We start from the raw sequence: 20,040 nt of genomic DNA, 5'->3' as shown, positions 1-20,040 counted from the left end.
TGCAAAGTTATTGCAACAGAGATTGCAGTCTATAAAAGCAGACACACGTGACATGGGTGGCTATGGTGTTTCATCCTGTAGGGCTGGTGTGACTCCACTGAAGTGGCCCATCGTAGGTAGTACATGTAGTTGTGGGTGAGCCATTATGGAAAAGACCTCAACAGTTCGGGATGATTTTCCCTTCCTTTCATATGTTGGCCCATAGAGACCAAGGAGAGCTTTTCCCTCCCCCACACACATCATGACTAGACTATCCCTCTTGAAATCCATTATTTCCTTCTGGCTGCTCAGAGACCACAGTGATGAGCAATCTTGTTAAAACTTAAATAGATCACCACTACTCAGATTTATTCAGCATAAAATCTCCAGATGATCTGCCTCTATTCTAATCCCCAGGCTAGATGTCGTATCCATTCTTTATTTCCCTATTTTCTGACTCATCTCTCTAACCCTGATGTAAGGAAGTCACAACAGTCTGGTTAGCAACAATCCTAAATGATCAGTTTTATTCCACCCTGCATTTCAGGCAGGTTCTGTGAGAGTTTATCTTGAAGCAATTGCTGCCTTTCATGACAAGAGAGTCATACAGAATGTGAGTTTCATCAGTTAGGTTAGATACATTTGAATAAAAATGAGGACACTGAGACCACCATGGAACTTGTCATCCTTCTGTGGTGCTTAGTGACAGCACTTAAGGCTAAAGTCCACTGAATTAAAATCACTGTCATGGAAATCGGCTTTCCCTTGGACAATAAGTTCTGCTGGGATTTCTGGAGACAGTTAGACCCGTATAATAGAGGACCCTGTGTAGAGGATAATGATGTTCCTATGTTAAGACCAGATTTATTATTTGGATCTGAAAGCTTTGTCGCTATGTTTGAAATAAATATAAAGAAGTGTATATGACAATTTACTTCCTGGACTCTAGGAGTGAGGAAGTGACAAAGTGAAAGTGACACTTCAGAATGTATTAAACTTTGAAAATAATTATCCATATCCTCCAGTGTGACATGGGGAAAGGGCCTTCTCTCTCTCCTTTTTGTCCCCCTCACCAATCCAAGCGATGGCTCGGGGACAAATCAGCACTCAGCACAACTTAGAGTGGCCGCGGGGATGCTCTAAATTGTACTAGTATGTAATAAACCCTAAGGAGCTGCTCCACTAGCCAAGATCCAAGAGCATCATTCTCTCCAGCCTCTCCCTTGATACTTCCCTCCTTACCTCCAGCTCACACTAGAATGCCCTTTGCACAGGTAGGGCTAAAATAGCAACTTCTACACCATTCAGGATACTTGACAAAGCAGCTTTCTTTCATATCTCCAACAACTATAACACAAATCCCTAAATTCCTAATCCATTTTTATGCAAAACTCCTTCAAATGTCATCCTCTCAATGAGCATTTTAACTGAGGAATGACATCAGGCATTTGGCCTGTAAGGTTTTGATTGGTGAAGCATGTTCTTATTAAAACATTTTTAACAGAGCTGAGCTGTGATACAATGCACTGAGTTTTATCTCAGGTGTCACTCCTTTCACACCAATCAAGGCCTCTTTAGGAAGAGAAAAAGACAGGAAGAACAATTCACATTCAGTAGCTGTTTCCATAGAAACATACAAATGAAAAGATGGAAAAGACCTTTGACATAGCCAATCCACCTGCCAGGGCAGCAGTTAGTATCATATAACAACGATCCTGGAGGTTCATATAGTGCCTCTTTCCCATTTGAGGTGTAGTTAGCCTGCATTTCAAAGCCCACAAGGCTACAACTCTGTCTTCCTCTCACCTCTAGAGCAGTCATTTATTTCATTCAGTTAAATCATGACTCCTGAATGAAATGTAAAAGCCACACTTGCATACAAGGAGGCAAAATTAAATCTGTTTTATACAGCTTGTATATCAGAGAACTGTCTACTAAGACTCCAAGATCTCTTTCTTGAGTGGTAACAGCTAATTTAGACCCCATCATTTTATATGTATAGTTGGCAATATGTTTTCCAATGTGCAATACTTCACATTTATCAACATTGAATTTCATCTGCCATTTTGTTGCCCAGTCACCCAGTTTTGAGAGATCCTTTTGTAGCTCTTCGCAGTCTGCCTGGGACTTAACTATCTTGAGTAGTTTTGTATCATCTGCAAATGTTGCCACCTCACTGTTTACCCCTTTTTCCAAATCATTTATGAATATGTTGAATAGGACTGGTCCCAGTACAGACCCCTGGGGGACACCACTATTTACCTCTCTCCATTCTGAAAACTGGCCATTTATTCCTACGCTATGTTTCCTATCTATTAACTAGTTACCAGTCCATGAGAGGACCTTCCCTCTTATCTCATGACAGCTTACTTTGCTTAAGAGTCTTGGTGAGGGACGTTGTCAAAGGCTTTCTGAAAATCTAAGTACACAATATCCACTGGATCCCCGTTGTCCACATGCATGTTGACCCCCTCAAAGAATTCTAGCAGATTGGTGAGGCATGATTTCCCTTTACAAAAACCATGTTGACTCTTCCCAAACAAATTATGTTTTTCTATATGTCTGACAGTTTTGTTATTTACTATAGTTTCAATCAGTTTGCTCCGTACTGAAGTCAGGCTTACTGGCCTGTAATTGCAGAGATCACCTCTGGAGCCCTTTTTAAAAATTGGCGTCATATTAGCTATCCTCCAGTCATTTGGCACAGAAGCTGATTTAAATGATAGGTTACAGACTACAGTTAATAGTTCTGCAATTTCACATTTGAGTTTCTTCAGAACTCTTGGGTGAATCCCACTGGTCCTATTACTTATTACTGTATAGTTTATCAATTTGTTCCAAAACCCCCTCTAATGACACCTCTTTGTAACCTTTTGTAACCTAATCATTGTGTAAACACCATGTGTAATAATAGGAATCAGACATCATTTACTAGGCATGTTTTTCAGGCCACAATTACACAGTGACTTGCATGAGACACCCACACACTCAGCTCCTTGGCTAGGGGATCATGTGCATGTTGACACTGGTGGGAGTTATTGAGCAAGTATTAACATGTTCACAATATCCAGATGGAACATACAACTCTTCCAGGAATAAGAATATCATTACTTAGAGCAGATGAATCCAGGCAGTGAGCCAAATTGCAACAATCAGTTTAAATCACTTTTTAGCCATTTTGGCCTAACGTACCCAGCATTCTATCTCCTATTCCTGTTAGTTTTAAGATGGTGGCAAGGTGAAAAGGCACCAAATCTCTAATAGACACTAATCTTGTTATTTCATGTTGGGGTCTAGAGGTTCCAGGTGATCATGGCAAGAAATGTGTGTTACACTGATGGTTAGAATCTGGGAAATCTCCTTCTTTGACATTCTGTAATGATGTGGAGTGGCCTCCCTCCAAACTGGAGTGTGACAGACTGCTACACTCTCCTGGATGGGTGGAGCCAAACCAGCCCCTCTCACCAGAAGTACCAGAGTGGGACAGGAAGTAGAAAAGGAGAGCCCTGGAGAGCAGTTGCTGCTGAGCCACAGGAGAGAAAGGTATCAGAGGGGTAGCTGTGTTAGTCTGGATCTGTAAAAGAGCAAAGAGTCCTGTGGCACCTTATAGACCTAACAGACGTATTGGAGCATGAGCTTTCGTGGGTGAATACCCACTTCATCGGATGCATGTAGTGGACATTTCCAGGGGCAGGTGTATATATATATGCAAGCAAGAAGCAGGGTAGAGATAACGAGGTTAGTTCAATCAGGGAGGATGAGGTCCTCTTCTAGCAGTTGAGGTGTGAAAACCAAGGGAGGAGAAACTGCTTTTGTAGTTGGCTAGCCATTCACAGTCTTTGTTTAATCCTGAGCTGATGGTGTCAAATTTGTAGATGAACTGAAGCTCAGCAGTTTCTCTTTGAAGTCTGGTCCTGAAGTTTTTTTTGCTGCAGAATGGCTACCTTAAGATCTGCTATTGTGTGGCCAGGGAGGTTGAAGTGTTCTCCTACAGGTTTTTGTATATTGCCATTCCTAATATCTGATTTGTGTCCATTTATCCTTTTCCGTAGGGACTGTCCAGTTTGGCCGATGTACATAGCAGAGGGCCATTGCTGGCATATGATGGCGTATATTACATTGGTGGACGTGCAGGTGAATGAACCAGTGATGGTGTGGCTGATCTGGTTAGGTCCTGTGATGGTGTCGCTGGTGTAGATATGTGGACAGAGTTGGCATCGAGGTTTGTTGCATGGATTGGTTCCTGAGCTAGAGTTACTATGGTGCAGTGTGCAGTTACTGGTGAGAATATGCTTCAGGTTGGCAGGTTGTCTGTGGGCGAGGACTGGCCTGCCACCCAAGGCCTGTGAAAGTGAGGGATCATTGTCCAGGGTGGGTTGTAGATCCCTGATGATGGGTTGGAGGGGTTTTAGCTGGGGACTGTATGCGATAGCCAGTGGAGTTCTGTTGGTTTCTTTCTTGGGTTTGTCTTGCAGTAGGAGGCTTCTGGATACACATCTGGCTCTGTTGATCTGTTTCCTTATTTCTTCGTGCAGGTATCGTAGTTTTGAGAATGCTTGGTGAAGATTTTGTAGGTGTTGGTCTCTGTCTGAGAGGTTGGAGCAGATGCGGTTGTACCTCAGTGCTTGGCTGTAGACAATGGATCGTGTGGTGTGCCCGGGATGGAAGCTGGAGGCATGAAGGTAAGCATAGCGGTCAGTAGGTTTTTGGTATAGGGTGGTGTTAACACAGTTTCTGACTTTGGTCAGTGCTGCCCCAGAGTGGTTCTTGAGTCCAGCAACCCAAAAGTCACCCCTCCCACAGTTTCTGTCCTTGGTCAGTGCAGCCCCCAGAGTTCAGAAGTTCATCTGCAGAGTTTACCTCCCAGCCTGGGTGGAAGTGGGGGGAGGGATGGGGGGCATCTTACGTGCTCTGCTGGTCAGATTGACGGCCAATTGCCACACCTCTCCACGGGGTTCTGCTGCAATCTTCACCGCCCGCTGCACATCTCCCCCAGCCGTCCTGCTATCCGCTCCTCTCCATTATCCGCTCCCCTCCTCTCCACTCCACCAGCCGCGCCTCTCCGCTAGCCGTCCTGCTAGCCGCTCACCAACTTGTCTTCAGGCTCCCCACACACACTTAACACAGCTCTCAGTGATTTCAGCTCTTAGTAACTTCAGCTCTTTAGTGAGTTCAGCTCTCCGTGATTTCAGCTGTTAGTAGGGGGGCCTCAGTGCTGGTGCACTCAGAACAACTAGCCCAAAGTAGATCTAATGCTTAGACCTATGAATCAGTGATTTCAGCTCTGCAGCACCTAACAAGTCTCCTAACTGAATCAAAATTAGCTCTGTTATTACACAGTGGAGAGAGGAGGGTCAAAGTTGTATTTAGGGCTCTCAGAAGGGGGCCCACACTACCAGGTACACATGCCTGTCCCCAGCCTCTCTCAATTCAGCGGGCTTTGGAACCCATGTCCCTTGCCTAGCAAGTGATAGTTGAGGGCAAGTCCCTCCATCATAAAATGCCAAGTACAGTTCTACTGTCCTTGATTCACATAACCAGGATAACAACCCTGCACCAATAACAAAGAGACTGGGGATCCCACAGCTGACAAAGTGACCATTTGGGCAAGCAGTCCATCATGCTAGGCAGGGTGGGCATGCCCATCCAAATGAGATCAGCCCCTGACCTCTTTTTCCACAGCTCACCACCAGATGTCAGGGTAGAGCTCATTCTGACTCTGCTTACACATTAATGATATACATATATGGATAGAGCAGAGGTCGGCAACCTTTCAGAAGTGGTGTGCCGAGTCTTCATTTATTCACTCTATTTTAAGGTTTCACGTGCCAGTAATACATTGTAATGTTTTTAGAAGGTCTCTTTCTATACGTTTATAATATATAACTAAACTATTGTTGTATGTAAAGCAAATAAGGTTTTTAAAATGTTTAAGAAGCTTCATTTAAAATTAAATTAAAATGCAGAGCCCCCCAGACCAGTAGTCAGGACCTGGCCAGTGTGAGTGCCACTGAAAATCAGCTTGTGTGCCGCCTTCAGCACGCGTGCCATAGGTTGCCTACCCCTGGGACAGAGAAATGACTTTCAGCAGATCATAATGGCAGAGAGAAAGGAGGGTCAGGGCAAAACTGGGAGGCAAGATCAAATCAGTGTCTTTGATGCCTATATACAAATGCGAGAAGTATGGGTAATAAGCAGAAAGAACTGGAAGTGCTCATAAATAAATACATTGTTGGCATCACCGAAACTTGGTGGGATAATACACATGATTCGAATGTTGATATGGATGGGTACAACTTGCTCAGGAAGGATAGACGGGGGAAAAGGAGGAGTTGTTGCCTTATATATTAAAAATGTACACACTTGGACTGAGATGGAGATGGACATAGGAGACAGAAGTGTTGAGAGTCTCTGGGTTAGGCTAAAAGGGGTAAAAAACAACGGTGATGTCATGCTAGGAGTCTACTACAGGCCACCTAACCAGGTGATAGAGGTGGATGAAGCTTTTTTTAAACAACTAACAAAACCAACCAAAGCCCAAGATTTGGTGGTGATGGGGGACTTCAACTATCCAGATATATGTTGGAAAATAACACAGCAGGCACAGACTATCCAATAAGTTCTCGGACTGCACTGAAGACAGCTTTTTATTTCAGAAGGTTGAAAAAGCTACTGGGGGGAAGCTGTTCTAGATTTGATTTTAACAAATAGGGAGGAACTCCTTGAGAATTTGAAAGTAGAAGGCAGCTTGGGTGAAAGTGATCATGAAATCATAGAGTTCACAATTCTAAGGAAGAGTAGAAGGCAGTACAGCAAAATAGAGACAATGGATTTCAAGAAGGTGGATTTTAGTAAGCTCGGAGAGATGATAGGTAAGGTCCTATGAGAATCAAGACTGAGGGGAAAAACAACTGAGGCGAGTTGGCAGTTTTCCAAAAGGAACTATTAAGGGCCCAAAAGCAAGCTATTCTGCTGGGTAGGAAAGATAGAAAATGTGGCAAAAGACCACCTTGGCTTAACCACGAGATCTTGCATGATCTAAACAATAAAAAGAAGTCATATAAAAAATGGAAACTAGGACAAATTAGAAAGGATGAATATAGGCAAACAACACAGGAATGCAGAGGCAAGATTAGAAAGGCAAAGGCACAAAATGAGCTCAAACTAGCTACAGGAATAAAGGGAAACAAGAAGACTTTTTATCAATACATTAGAAGCAAGAGGAAGACCAAGGACAGGGTAGGCCAACTGCTCAGTGAGGAGGGAGAAACAGTAACAGGAAACTTGGAAATGGCAGAGATGCTTAATGACTTCTTTGTTTCGGTCTTCACTGAGAAGTCTGAAGGAATGCCTAGCATAGTGAAAGCTAATGGGAAGGGGGTAGGTTTAGAAGATAGAATAAAAAAAGAACAAGTTAAAAATCACTTAGAAAAGTTAGATGCCTGCAAGTCACCAGGGCCTGATGAAATGCATCCTAGAATACTCAAGGAGCTAATAGAGGAGGTATCTGAGCCTCTAGCTATTATCTTTGGAAAATCATGGGAGACAGGAGAGATTCCAGAAGACTGGAAAAGGGCAAATATAGTGCCCATATATAAAAAGGGAAATAAAAACAACCCAGGAAACTACAGACCAGTTAGTTTAACTTCTGTGCCAGGGAAGATAATGGAGCAAGTAAGTAAGGAAATCTGCAAACACTTGGAAGGTGGTAAGGTGATAGGGAATAGCCAGCATGGGTTTGTAAAGAACAAATCATGTTAAACCAATCTGATAGCTTTCTTTGATAGGATAACGAGTCTTGTGGATAAGGGAGAAGCAGCGGATGTGGTATACCTAGACTTTAGTAACGGCATTTGATACGATCTCGCAAGATATTCTTATCAATAAACTAGGCAAATACAACTTAGATGGGGCTACTATAAGGTGAGTGCATAACTGGCTGGATAACTGTACTCAGAGAGTAGTTATTAATGGTTCCCAATCCTGCTGGAAAGGTATAACAAGTGGGGTTCCGCAGGGGTCTGTTTTGGGACCGGCTCTGTTCAATATCTTCATCAACTATTTAGATACTGGCATAGAAAATGAGCTTATCAAGTTTGCAGATGATACCAAACTGGGAGGGATTGCAACTGCTTTGGAGGATAGGGATAGGGCCATAATTCAAAATGATCTGGACAAATTAGAGAAATGGTCTGAGGTAAACAGGATGAAGTTTAATAAAAACAAATGGCAGTAGCCACTGAGGCAAGGTGGGGATAGAGGGTTGGGGTTTCCCCTGGATGGGGAGACCCAGATCGTGGGTTACTGCTGGGGGAAGAACCTGATGTAGCAGGGCACTTGTCCTTGTTGAACCTCATCAAATTTCTCTTGGCCCAATCCTCCAATTTGTCTAGGTCACTCTGGACCTATCCCTACCTTCCAGCGTATCTATGTCTTCCCCCAGCTTAGTGTCATCTGCGAACTTGCTGAGGGTGCAATTCATCCCATCATCCAGATCATTAAGAAAGATGTTGAACAAAACCAGCCCCAGGACCGACCCCTGGGGCACTCTGCTTGATACCGGCTGCCAACTAGACATCAAGCCGTTGATCACTACCTGTTGAACCTGACAATCTAGCCAGCTTTCTATTCACCTTATAGTCCCTCCATGCAATCCATACTTCTTTAACTTGCTGGCAAGAATACTGTGGGAGACCGTATCAAAAGCTTTGCTAAAGTCAAGATATATCACATCCACCTCTTTCCCCATATCCACACAGCCAGTTATCTCATCATAGAAGGCAATCAGGTTGGTCAGACAAGACTTGCCCTGGGTGAATCCATGTTGACTGTTCCTGATCACCTCCTTCTCCTCCAAATACTTCAAAATGGATTCCTTGAGGACCTCCTCCATGATTTTGCCAGGGACTGAAGTGAGGCTGACCAGTGTGTAGTTCCCCAGGTTCTCTTTCTTCCCTTTTTTAAATATGGGCATATATTTGCCTTTTCCCAATCGTCCAGGACCTCCCCCGAGCACCACGAATTTTCAAAGATAATGGCCAATGGCTCTGTAATCACAACAGCCAACTCCCTCAGCACCCTCGGCTGCATTAGATATGGACCCATGGACTTGTGCATGTCCAGCTTTTCTAAATAGTCCTTAACCTGTTCTTTCACAACTGAGGGCTGCTCACCTCCTCCCCATACTGTGTTGCCCAGTGCAGCAGTCTGGGAACTGACCTTGTCTGTGAAGACCGAGGCAAAAAGAAGCATTGAGCACTTCAGTTTTTTCCACATCATGTGTCACTAGGCTGCCTCCCCCATTCAGTAAGGGTCCCACACTTTCCCTGACCTTCTTCTTGTTGCTAACATACCTGTAGAAACCCTTCATGTTACCCTTCACATCCCTTGCTAGCTGGAACTCCACTTGTGCCTTGGCCTTCCTGATTACACCCCTGCATGCTCGAGCAATATTTTTATACTCCTCCCTAGTCATCTGTCCAAATTTCCACTTCTTGTAAGCTTCCTTTTTTAGTTTAAGCTCACTGAAGATTTCACTGTTAAACCAAGCTGGTCACCTGCCATGTTTGCTATTATTTTTGCACATCGGGATGGTTTGTTCCTGCATCCTCAATAAGGCTTCTTTAAAATACAGCCAGGTCTCCTGGACTCCTTTCCCCCTCATATTAGCCTCCCAGGGGATCCTGCCCATCAGTTCCCTTAGGGAGTCAAAGTCTGCTTTTCTGACATCCAGGGTCTGTATTTTGCTACTCTCCTTTCTTCCTTTTGTGAGGATCCTGAACTCAACCATCTCATCGTCACTACTGCCTAGGTGGCCACCCACTTCTATTTCCCCTACCAATTCTTCCCTGTTTGTCAGCAGCAGGTCAAGAGTAGCACAGCCTCTAGTTGGTTCCTCCAGCACTTGTACCAGGAAGTTGTCCCCAACATTCTCCAAAAATATGCATTGCTCTCCCAGCAAATGTCAGGGTGATTTAAGTCCCCCATTAGAACCAGGGCCTGTGATCTGGAAACTTCAGTTAGTTGTCCAAAGAAAGCCTCATCTACCTCAACCTTCTGATCCGGTGGTCTATAGCACACGCCCACCACAATATCACCCTTGTTGCTCTTGTCTGTAAACTTAACCCAAAGACTCTCAACAGGCTTTTCTCCAGTTTCAGACTGGAGCTCTGAGCAATCATACTGCTCTCTTACATACAGTGCAACTCCTCCACCTTTCCTCCCATACCAGTCCTTCCTGAACCCTTTATATCCATCCATGACAGTGCTCCAGTCATGTGAACTGCCCCACCAAGTTTCTGTTATTCCAATCACATCATAGTTCCTTGATTGTGCCAGGACTTCCAAAGCTTCCTGCTTGTTTCCCAGGCTTCTTGTGTTCGTATACATGCATGTACGATAACTAACTGATTGCCCTACTTTCTAAGTATGAATCAGGAGGCTTCCTGTCTTGTACTCTCCTCTTTGTGTTTTCTCTCGGTATTCCACTTCCCCACCTACCTATGGGGTTAGGTCACCATCCCCCAGCAAACCTAGTTCAAAGCCCTCCTCACTAGGTTAGCAAGCCTACCTGCAAAGATGCTCTTCCCTCTCTTTGTTAGGTGGATCCCATCTCTTTTTAGCACTCCTTCTTCCTGGAACAACATCCCATGGTTGAAGAATCCAAAGCCCTCTCTCCGACATCACCTGCGTAACCACGCATTCACCTCCACAATTCGACCTGGGCCTTTTCCTTCAACAGGGAGGACGGATGAGAACACGACTTCTGCCTCAAACTCCTTTATCCTTCTTCCCAGAGTCATGTAGTCTGAAGTGATCTGCTCAAGGTCATTCTTGGCAGTATCATTGGTGCCCATGTGGAGAAGCAGGAAGGGTTAGCGGTCCGAGGTCTTGGTCGGTCTCACCAGACACTCCATCGCATCCTGGATTCTAGCTCCAGGCAAGCAACACACTCCTTGAGTCTCCCAGTCTGGGTGGCAGATAGATGACTCCGTCCCCCAGTTCTGCACAGCAATCTCTGATTATTCAGCAGGTTGTGCTTCCAGCACCAAATGCTGACTGCTATCCAGACGGTCTTCACGTTCACTGCTGAGCTGCAGGGTTGATACTTGGCGCTCTCGCCCTTCACCCTTCCCTTCTACTATGCGGACCGGTGTGCACTTTGTGCAGACCTCGTTGCCTTGGCTCTCTAGGGGCGAGGTGACATGGCGCAATCTGGGTGGCTGCCACCGGCTGCATGCTTGCTAGCCATGTATTCCTTCCCTGCGGCTCCTCTGCTGTCGTATGGCCTGCTCGCAGCGGCCTGTGGGACAGGGCTGCTGTGCGACCTCCCTGCAGGTGAACTCCCCGGTAAACTCCCTCTGTTTGCCTGTCCCCTGTTCGCTGCTCACCCAGTTCGCAACCGGCAGCCCTTTTATCAGGCTGAGGGCTCAAAGCCTTCCCTCCAATCAACCACTCAAGGCCCACCTGGAACTCATCAGTCCCAATTGACAAAAAAGCACACACCCAAACAGATGGTGGACAAAGACACACACTCAAAGGTTCACCCTGCCAGCTCACAACATAAGTCCCTTAATAGAGCACACACCTTAGCTGCCTCTCGCGAGAGCCCTGACCACTTCTGGCTCGCCCTCCCCCGTGGTTGCTGGAGTCCCCCCGGGCTACTTGGCATCTGGGGGAAATACCCGCGTATGCTGGTCGAGCAAGCCGGCCCCACCCCTCGAGCCTCTCCCTGATGGTCTAGTGGTCAGGATTTGGCGTTCTCACCGCCACGGCCTGGGTTCGATTCCCAGTCAGGGAAACGGGCGGGCTGGCGGGCTCTCGTCTGCGCTGGCTGCTTTTCTTTCAGCCGCCGCCGCGTTTCAAACCCCTTTGCTAAGAGCTGTCTTTCGAGAAGCTCTTGTAGCTCTTCTGCCGCAGCCGCCCTTTCGCGCTCCAACTTCCAGGGCCTTTTCCCTCTCCTGCCACCTCAGGCGTTCCTTCCTGCAGCTTCGCTTGTGGGCGGGGCCGTTTTTCTGCTTCCTCTTCTCGAGTGGTGAGGAGGGGAGGCGCTCAGCGCCGTGGCGCGACTTCTGTCGCCACTCGAGGAAGGCTTTTTCTTGCCCGCCCTGCTGAGGGATGGGCTGGGGGCTCTATGTCCAGGAGCAATTGCGGGAGTGTCCAGCTGCAGGGGTAGTTTGGGGAACTGCGTCTGCCTACAGCAGGCTGACGTCACCACCTGCACCACCGTCTCTCCTGCAGAGGAACTCCAGTGTGCTGTGCTCTCAACCGGCACGGGGCAGCAGGCAGGCAGGCAAGCCAGCCTTCTGGGCGCCGTGGGTAGCGCGTCAGTCTCATAATCTGAAGGTCCTGAGTTCGATCCTCAGAGAAGGCAGCCTTTTTGCCTCTCGCTAGAGCCCTGACCACTTCTGGCTCGCCCTCCCCCGTGGTTGCTGGAGTCCCCCCGGGCTACTTGGCATCTGGGGGAAATACCCGCGTATGCTGGTCGAGCAAGCCGGCCCCACCCCTCGAGCCTCTCCCTGATGGTCTAGTGGTCAGGATTTGGCGTTCTCACCGCCACGGCCTGGGTTCGATTCCCAGTCAGGGAAACGGGCGGGCTGGCGGGCTCTCGTCTGCGCTGGCTGCTTTTCTTTCAGCCGCCGCCGCGTTTCAAACCCCTTTGCTAAGAGCTGTCTTTCGAGAAGCTCTTGTAGCTCTTCTGCCGCAGCCGCCCTTTCGCGCTCCAACTTCCAGGGCCTTTTCCCTCTCCTGCCACCTCAGGCGTTCCTTCCTGCAGCTTCGCTTGTGGGCGGGGCCGTTTTTCTGCTTCCTCTTCTCGAGTGGTGAGGAGGGGAGGCGCTCAGCGCCGTGGCGCGACTTCTGTCGCCACTCGAGGAAGGCTTTTTCTTGCCCGCCCTGCTGAGGGATGGGCTGGGGGCTCTATGTCCAGGAGCAATTGCGGGAGTGTCCAGCTGCAGGGGTAGTTTGGGGAACTGCGTCTGCCTACAGCAGGCTGACGTCACCACCTGCACCACCGTCTCTCCTGCAGAGGAACTCCAGTGTGCTGTGCTCTCAACCGGCACGGGGCAGCAGGCAGGCAGGCAGGCAAGCCAGCCTTCTGGGCGCCGTGGGTAGCGCGTCAGTCTCATAATCTGAAGGTCCTGAGTTCGATCCTCAGAGAAGGCAGCCTTTTTGCCTCTCGCTAGAGCCCTGACCACTTCTGGCTCGCCCTCCCCCGTGGTTGCTGGAGTCCCCCCGGGCTACTTGGCATCTGGGGGAAATACCCGCGTATGCTGGTCGAGCAAGCCGGCCCCACCCCTCGAGCCTCTCCCTGATGGTCTAGTGGTCAGGATTTGGCGTTCTCACCGCCACGGCCTGGGTTCGATTCCCAGTCAGGGAAACGGGCGGGCTGGCGGGCTCTCGTCTGCGCTGGCTGCTTTTCTTTCAGCCGCCGCCGCGTTTCAAACCCCTTTGCTAAGAGCTGTCTTTCGAGAAGCTCTTGTAGCTCTTCTGCCGCAGCCGCCCTTTCGCGCTCCAACTTCCAGGGCCTTTTCCCTCTCCTGCCACCTCAGGCGTTCCTTCCTGCAGCTTCGCTTGTGGGCGGGGCCGTTTTTCTGCTTCCTCTTCTCGAGTGGTGAGGAGGGGAGGCGCTCAGCGCCGTGGCGCGACTTCTGTCGCCACTCGAGGAAGGCTTTTTCTTGCCCGCCCTGCTGAGGGATGGGCTGGGGGCTCTATGTCCAGGAGCAATTGCGGGAGTGTCCAGCTGCAGGGGTAGTTTGGGGAACTGCGTCTGCCTACAGCAGGCTGACGTCACCACCTGCACCACCGTCTCTCCTGCAGAGGAACTCCAGTGTGCTGTGCTCTCAACCGGCACGGGGCAGCAGGCAGGCAGGCAGGCAAGCCAGCCTTCTGGGCGCCGTGGGTAGCGCGTCAGTCTCATAATCTGAAGGTCCTGAGTTCGATCCTCAGAGAAGGCAGCCTTTTTGCCTCTCGCTAGAGCCCTGACCACTTCTGGCTCGCCCTCCCCCGTGGTTGCTGGAGTCCCCCCGGGCTACTTGGCAGCTTGGTGGAAATACACGTACATGCACATTGAATAACCGCCTAGATGTTCTAGTTGTCAGGATTTGCGCTTTTCAGAAGAATGTTTGTTTCTTTTTTTCTGTCATTGCTTTAAGTATTTTTATTTCCAAGGGAAGTTAACTTATCTGTCATCCCATTGGCAAGATGATATACGACATCTCCTCCCTTCTTTTTCATTACCATTTCTTTAACAGTTGGATGCAGTTCCTCTTTTCAAATGCAAGGGCTAGAGGTTCAGCAGATTGTGTGAAGGAGACAGCAGGAAATTCCAAAAAAAATAAATCTTGAATATAAAATAAATAACATCAAGAATAAGGAACAGCATAAATCTTAAAGATTTCTGACCTGTGGAAATGAACATCTTGCACAGAGGAAATGCAGGTACTATGAGGAAAATCTTCAAAAATGTAGAAATGCAAAAACCACTGGATGGGAGTAGAGGACAGATTAACAACCCACATTTTTTTCCTATCTCCAGTACCCTGCCTCCATATCTAAGTGAACCTAAAGTAGACTGGAAGATACCTATGTTTACAGTGTTATTTTAATTTAAGCGCCATTTCTTATGAAAAAAAATAATAATTAGGTGAATTTCTTTTATTTTCACTCTATAAATGAATCTAATTTATTTCCTAATTACAGTTCTATAGTAAGGGCCTGAGCCTTCTACTACTGATGGGAAGGCAAGCATAGGACAAGAAGTATGTGTTTTACATTTAAAAGGCACGTTAGATAAAAATAATAAATATACAGGATGAAGTTGTATGTGCTGAACCAATCAACTTCTTCGGTCTTCATCCTGCATGCAAGATGCTCCATGCAGACAGACCCTTGTACCTGCTTAGAGCCCTTTTGACTTCTGTTAAAACTTTGTTCCTAATTTTCAGAAGTTCTGAGCACCTAAACCTCCAGCTGAAATCAAAGGGAGTGGTGCGTACCCTGAATTTCTGAAAATCAGGCCCTTAATTATTCCTAAATGATACAAGGAGACCCCCCATTCTACCTCAGGCCCTACTCCCATCCTCCCTCTTCCCACCCCTGCTTCACCTCTTAGAGACCACAAATCAATTAATTTCAGTTTACCTAAGTCTTAATGAAATTTAATTGAGGCTGTTGCATAAGTGGCCAGCACCAGCACTATTCACTATGGCAGACAGATTGATATAGTGACAGTCACTTGTACTAATCACTTAAAAAATATATTTTTAAAATATTTCTCACTCATTTATTTAGCTATTTAACTAACTTCTGCCATTCTAAATGAGGCATCTGTGATGGGATGGACTGGCCCACACTGGAGCAGAAGGGGTTAAAGCAGTGCTCTCAGCAGATGGAGCCATGCTCCCTCAGCCCTGTGGGGCAAGCTCCAACTGCTGCTAAGAGCATCAGAAAGTTGGCACCTCTGCAACACCTCCTTGACTCCCTATGGCCAGAGGGCCCCTCCCTCCCCGACCCACTATGGTCAGTGCCTTCCCAGATCCCCCATACAAATGCACAGTGCCCTGCACACCACCCCTGCCCAGCACCCCCCTGCCCACAGCCACAGTACAACAACCCAGCACCTCACACATAACCCCCACTCCCTAGTGCCCCAACACACAGAGATCTTCCTTGCCCCCTTACAGCCCAGCACCCCCTTCCAGGCCCCCCAGAGACCCACTTCCCCATGCCTTGCCTCCCAGCTGCACTCACCAACCCTGCTGGGAGGCGACTGTGTCTGCCAGGCTGAGCTGGGAGCACAGCCAGGGCTGGTCCCGGGGCGGGGAATCGCTCTGCCCCTGGGGAGTGGCACAATCAGCCAGGCCAGGGCCTGCCCCGGCCGGGCTCCTTCAGGACCCACTTGCCTGGAGGGGCCCAGCCAAGCCCCCTACACTGTCCGCTGAGACTGGCCAGGCTTCTGCACCAGTCCCAAGCGGCTCAGCTCCGGGGAGACAGGCAAGGCCCCACAGGTGGTGGGAAGCAGAGACTGTCCAGAGCTGGAGGTGCACTGGGGTCCGGCCAGGGGGTGGAAAGGAGCCCTCGGCCGGCAAGAGGCGGAGAGGAGCAAGTGGTGGGTGAGGGGGAGCCAGTGGGCTGGCAGGGTGTCGGGCGGAGTGCAAGTGGAGCAGGCCGGGGCCCCTTCTGAGCATGGGCCCAGCTCCATGGTGCCACTATAAACCTGATAGTGCTCTTTGGTCCTACCTGTAAGGAAAGATAGAATGGGATTACAGTCCAGCAGCCTCTTTTCTGCTTACCTCATGCTCCCAGCTCCACTCAGCACTAAAACTTCCTGCTGAGAGGACAGAGGGTACTTGCTGGGAGGAACCAGGAAGTCCTCGCTCCATACAGCAGTTTGTAGTCCACAGTTTCTAGTTCTTACCACTGCTGCTGCTGAAGCACACTGGACCTTGGGCTACATAATCTCAGAAAACTTTTCCAGTAGGAGGTCACAAACTTTAGTGCTTTAATACAACTAAAGTCTTTGGTCTTACTATAGGGGTATCTGGGTTAAAATTAATGGCCTGTGATATACAGGAGATCAGACTAGATTAGGGGTTCTCCACCTTTTTCTTTCTGAGCCTCCCCCCAACATGCTATAAAAACTCCACAGCCCAGCTGTGCCACAACTGGTTTTCTGCAGATAAAAGCCAGGGCCAGCATTAAGGGGTAGCAAGCAGGGTGATTGTCCAGGGACCCAGGCCACAGGGGGAACCACAAAGCTAAATTGCTCAGACTTTGGCTACAGCCCCAGATAATGGGGCTCGGAGCCCCAGGCTGCAGTCCTGTGCAGTGGGGCTTTGGCTTTCTGCCATGGGCACTAGCGAGTCTAATACCAGCCAGGCTTGATGGACTCCCTTAAACCTGGCTGCGGCGCCCCAGAGGCCCCCAGGCCCCTGGTTGAGAAACACTGGACTCAATGAACTAATGGTCCTTTCTGGCTTAAAAAATTCTGAGGTGTGAATTTCTGCACACCTCAGACCAGATCCTGGTCCCTTGTCCATAAACCAAATAAATAAGATTTGAACATAGGAATCACAGAGGTAGGGGAGGGGCAAAAATGTTCCCAGCCCCACCTCTTTAAGTACAAATACAGCTGCTGCCTGGCACTCTCCTAGAAAGGGGAAATTGTCCAGTCATGGACCTGCTAACCACAATACTCGTCCCTTCTATGGTTCATTTCCAGCTCCAGCTTTCCTGCCTACACGATGCTACAGAGACAGCTTTCCATGGTGCATCTCACAGTGGTACCACTGTATTGTATTTAGAACCTTTGGTGCATGCAAGTAGCAAAGGAGTTGGCTCCATGGGATGGGCTTTTGTTCTTTTTAAACAGATACAATACTGAATATTATTTGCAACAATGTGTAAGCAGAGTCAGGATGAGCTCTACCCTGACATCTGGTGGTGAATTATGGCGAGTGTGGAAAAGAATTTCAGGGGCTGATCTTGTTTGCATAGGCACACCCACCCCGCCTAGCATAGCCCACGGCACCCTAAAATGGTCACTTTGACAGCTGTGGGATCCTCAATTTCTTGTTATTGGGGCAGGAGGAATAAAGTGTTGTTATTCTAATTATGTGAATGAGGGATTATGAACCTGTTTTATGACAGAAAATCTCACCATCAACTAAGTAGCACTCGCTGGACATGGGTTCCAAAACCCAGTGAATGGAGAGAGTTTGGGTATTGGTATGTGTACTTGATGGTATGGGTCCCTTTTGAGGGCTTGGAACACCAATTCCTGTTGCTGCTCCATTGTTGAAGAGCAGAGCTAATGTTGATTCTATTAGGAATTCATCTAGAGGCTGCTGAGCTGAATTCACTTTGGGCCAATAGTGCACCAGCACTGGGGCTTCCTTTCTACAAGCTGAAATCACTAAAGGAGCTAAACTTAGGGCTAGTCTACACTTACCGTCCGGGTCGACGCGGTGAGTTTGACTTCTCGGAGTTCGAACTATCGCGTCTGATCTAGACGCGATAGTTCGAACTCCGGAAGCGCTGCGGTCAACTCCGGTACTCCACCACTGCAAAAGGCGGTGGCAGAGTCGACCTTGGAGCTGCGGACTTCGATCCCGCGGCGTCTGGACGGGTAAGTAGTTCGAACTAGGGTACTTCGAGGTTCAGCTACGCTATTCACGTAGCTGAACTTGCGTACCCTAGTTCGACCCCCGCCCTTAGTGTAGACCTGCCCTTACTGAGCTGAGTGCTGTGTTAACTAGGGGGGGAGCCTGAAGATCTATCACTAAGCGGCTGGCAGGGCTGAGCGTTTGCGGGATGGTTGGAGCGGCCGGCGGAGCAGAGCAGAGTGGAGCGGTTTGTGGGATGGTTGGAATGGCCCACGGAACAGCGAGCGAGCGGAGCGGTTTGCGGGGATGGCTGGAGCGGCTCACAGGTTGGCTGGAGGAGTGGCACAGCTGGTGGAGTGGAGCCGGTCATAGTGAAGGCTGCAACAGAACTCCACGGAGAGGCGGGGCAGTCGGCTCCAGCCCACGTAAGGTGCCCCTTAACACCTTGTGTGCTCCCCCCATTTCCTCCCAGGCTGGGGGGGTAAAACTCTGCAGATAAACTTTTGAACACTGGGGCGGCACTGACCAGGGACAGAGACTTTTGGGTTGTTGGACTTTGGGGTGATTGGACTTAAGACCCTAAGGGGAAAAGGACACTGCCAAAACTTACTTGGTGGGTCTTTTGCTCATGGTTTATGTTATGAATCCTGTTTGTGGTGTTTCCCCAATATGATGCCACATTGTTTCCCTCCTTTATTAAAAGGATTTTGCTACACTCAGACTCTGTGCTTGCAAGAGGGGAAGTATTGCCTCCTAGAGGCGCCCGGGGGGGTGGTATGTAATTGTCCCAGGTCACTGGGTGGGGGCTTGAGCCGGTTTTGCATTGCGTTATTGAAACGGAACCCCTGGACACTGAACCCGGCCCTTGTTGCAGCCAACTCAGAGGGGCAGAAGGATTGCAAATGTGTCAACTTGTATCCCTCTTCCCAGGCACTTGTATCACAAACCTCACCGCTTTCGACTCCAAGAGCAAGGTGTATTTCTTTGATGCTTCTCTAACACAAACACATAGCAACAGGTATCATTAACAACAAAACCAATCCTACCAAAACAAGACACTCCATTCCACATGCGTCTCGCTCTGGGAAGGAAATGAGAAAACAAACAACATGTGACGGATGTGGAGTCATGTTGCTTAATGCAGCTATATTAAATAGAATAATATAGCTATTCTATACAGTCTGTAGGAACACAGTACTCCAGGTTAGCCCACGTTTTTACAGTGTGAGATGATTAACATTTTAATTGCTGGATTACAGTATTGTGTAAAGCCCATATATTTCGGAACAGTCCCTGGTGTGGATTCTGTGTGCCTCTGCCCAATGTTATGACGTTTCCTCAATTGCAAATTAATAAATATTCAGCAAACTCAATTTATAGATCTGCCTCAAAACATTTTAAAGTGAAGAATCAGTTAAAAATCTTTTGTCTGTGTGCATTTCTCTTCCAACTGAAAAATGTCATCTCCAAGGTAAGAATTTAATCAAAACCAGCCACTAATTACTTTCCTGACACTCTGGGAGAGGAATATTGGCACTATAAAGGACTGGAAGATTGTCATGATTAATATTTGATAAATATGTAATTGGATCATTTGATTTTGCTTTCTCCTTTGAATTATGGCAGCAACTTCTTTGCAATTGATGTTTATGAATTCATGCCATACATTTCAGGGGGAATAGAACAAACCATTGACTGATTTGAGAAACTTGAAGTGTTAATCTTATGGTATTGTTAAAACTGGGATTGCCTGAGTCCAAGTCAATACAGACTAAACAGAATCTAGAAAAGTTTTATGTGAGAAGAAAACAAATGAAATTTCTATAGAGTTAAAATTGCATGTCTTCAATCCTTCTATACCACAATTGTTAATTTGCAAGCAAATGAGATTTGATTGTGATAACATAGAAATAATCCAATTGTCAAGTGCACCAAGCAACTGTGTGCAATTGTTTTG

The 20,040-nt window shown here is 47.8% G+C and overlaps 6 non-coding genes across 6 annotated transcripts; all 6 read left to right on the top strand.

Moving 5' to 3' along the window:
• The first annotated feature begins 11,707 nt into the window (after positions 1-11,707).
• Positions 11,708-11,779, top strand: TRNAE-CUC. Its single transcript has one exon. It is a non-coding gene; the product is annotated as a tRNA-Glu (tRNA).
• A 500-nt stretch (positions 11,780-12,279) lies between these two features.
• TRNAM-CAU lies at positions 12,280-12,352 on the top strand. Its single transcript has one exon. It is a non-coding gene; the product is annotated as a tRNA-Met (tRNA).
• Positions 12,353-12,494: 142 nt separating this feature from the next.
• TRNAE-CUC lies at positions 12,495-12,566 on the top strand. The gene has a single exon. It is a non-coding gene; the product is annotated as a tRNA-Glu (tRNA).
• Positions 12,567-13,070: 504 nt separating this feature from the next.
• Positions 13,071-13,143, top strand: TRNAM-CAU. The gene has a single exon. It is a non-coding gene; the product is annotated as a tRNA-Met (tRNA).
• A 142-nt stretch (positions 13,144-13,285) lies between these two features.
• On the top strand, positions 13,286-13,357 carry TRNAE-CUC. Its single transcript has one exon. It is a non-coding gene; the product is annotated as a tRNA-Glu (tRNA).
• Positions 13,358-13,861: 504 nt separating this feature from the next.
• TRNAM-CAU lies at positions 13,862-13,934 on the top strand. Its single transcript has one exon. It is a non-coding gene; the product is annotated as a tRNA-Met (tRNA).
• The last annotated feature ends 6,106 nt before the right edge of the window (positions 13,935-20,040 follow it).

The sequence above is a fragment of the Mauremys mutica genome, chromosome 10 (assembly GCF_020497125.1).
Source record: "Mauremys mutica isolate MM-2020 ecotype Southern chromosome 10, ASM2049712v1, whole genome shotgun sequence".
NCBI classification, from domain to species: Eukaryota; Metazoa; Chordata; order Testudines; family Geoemydidae; genus Mauremys; species Mauremys mutica.
Note: the sequence above shows the minus strand (reverse complement) of the source record. Positions and strands in the feature narration are given on the sequence as shown.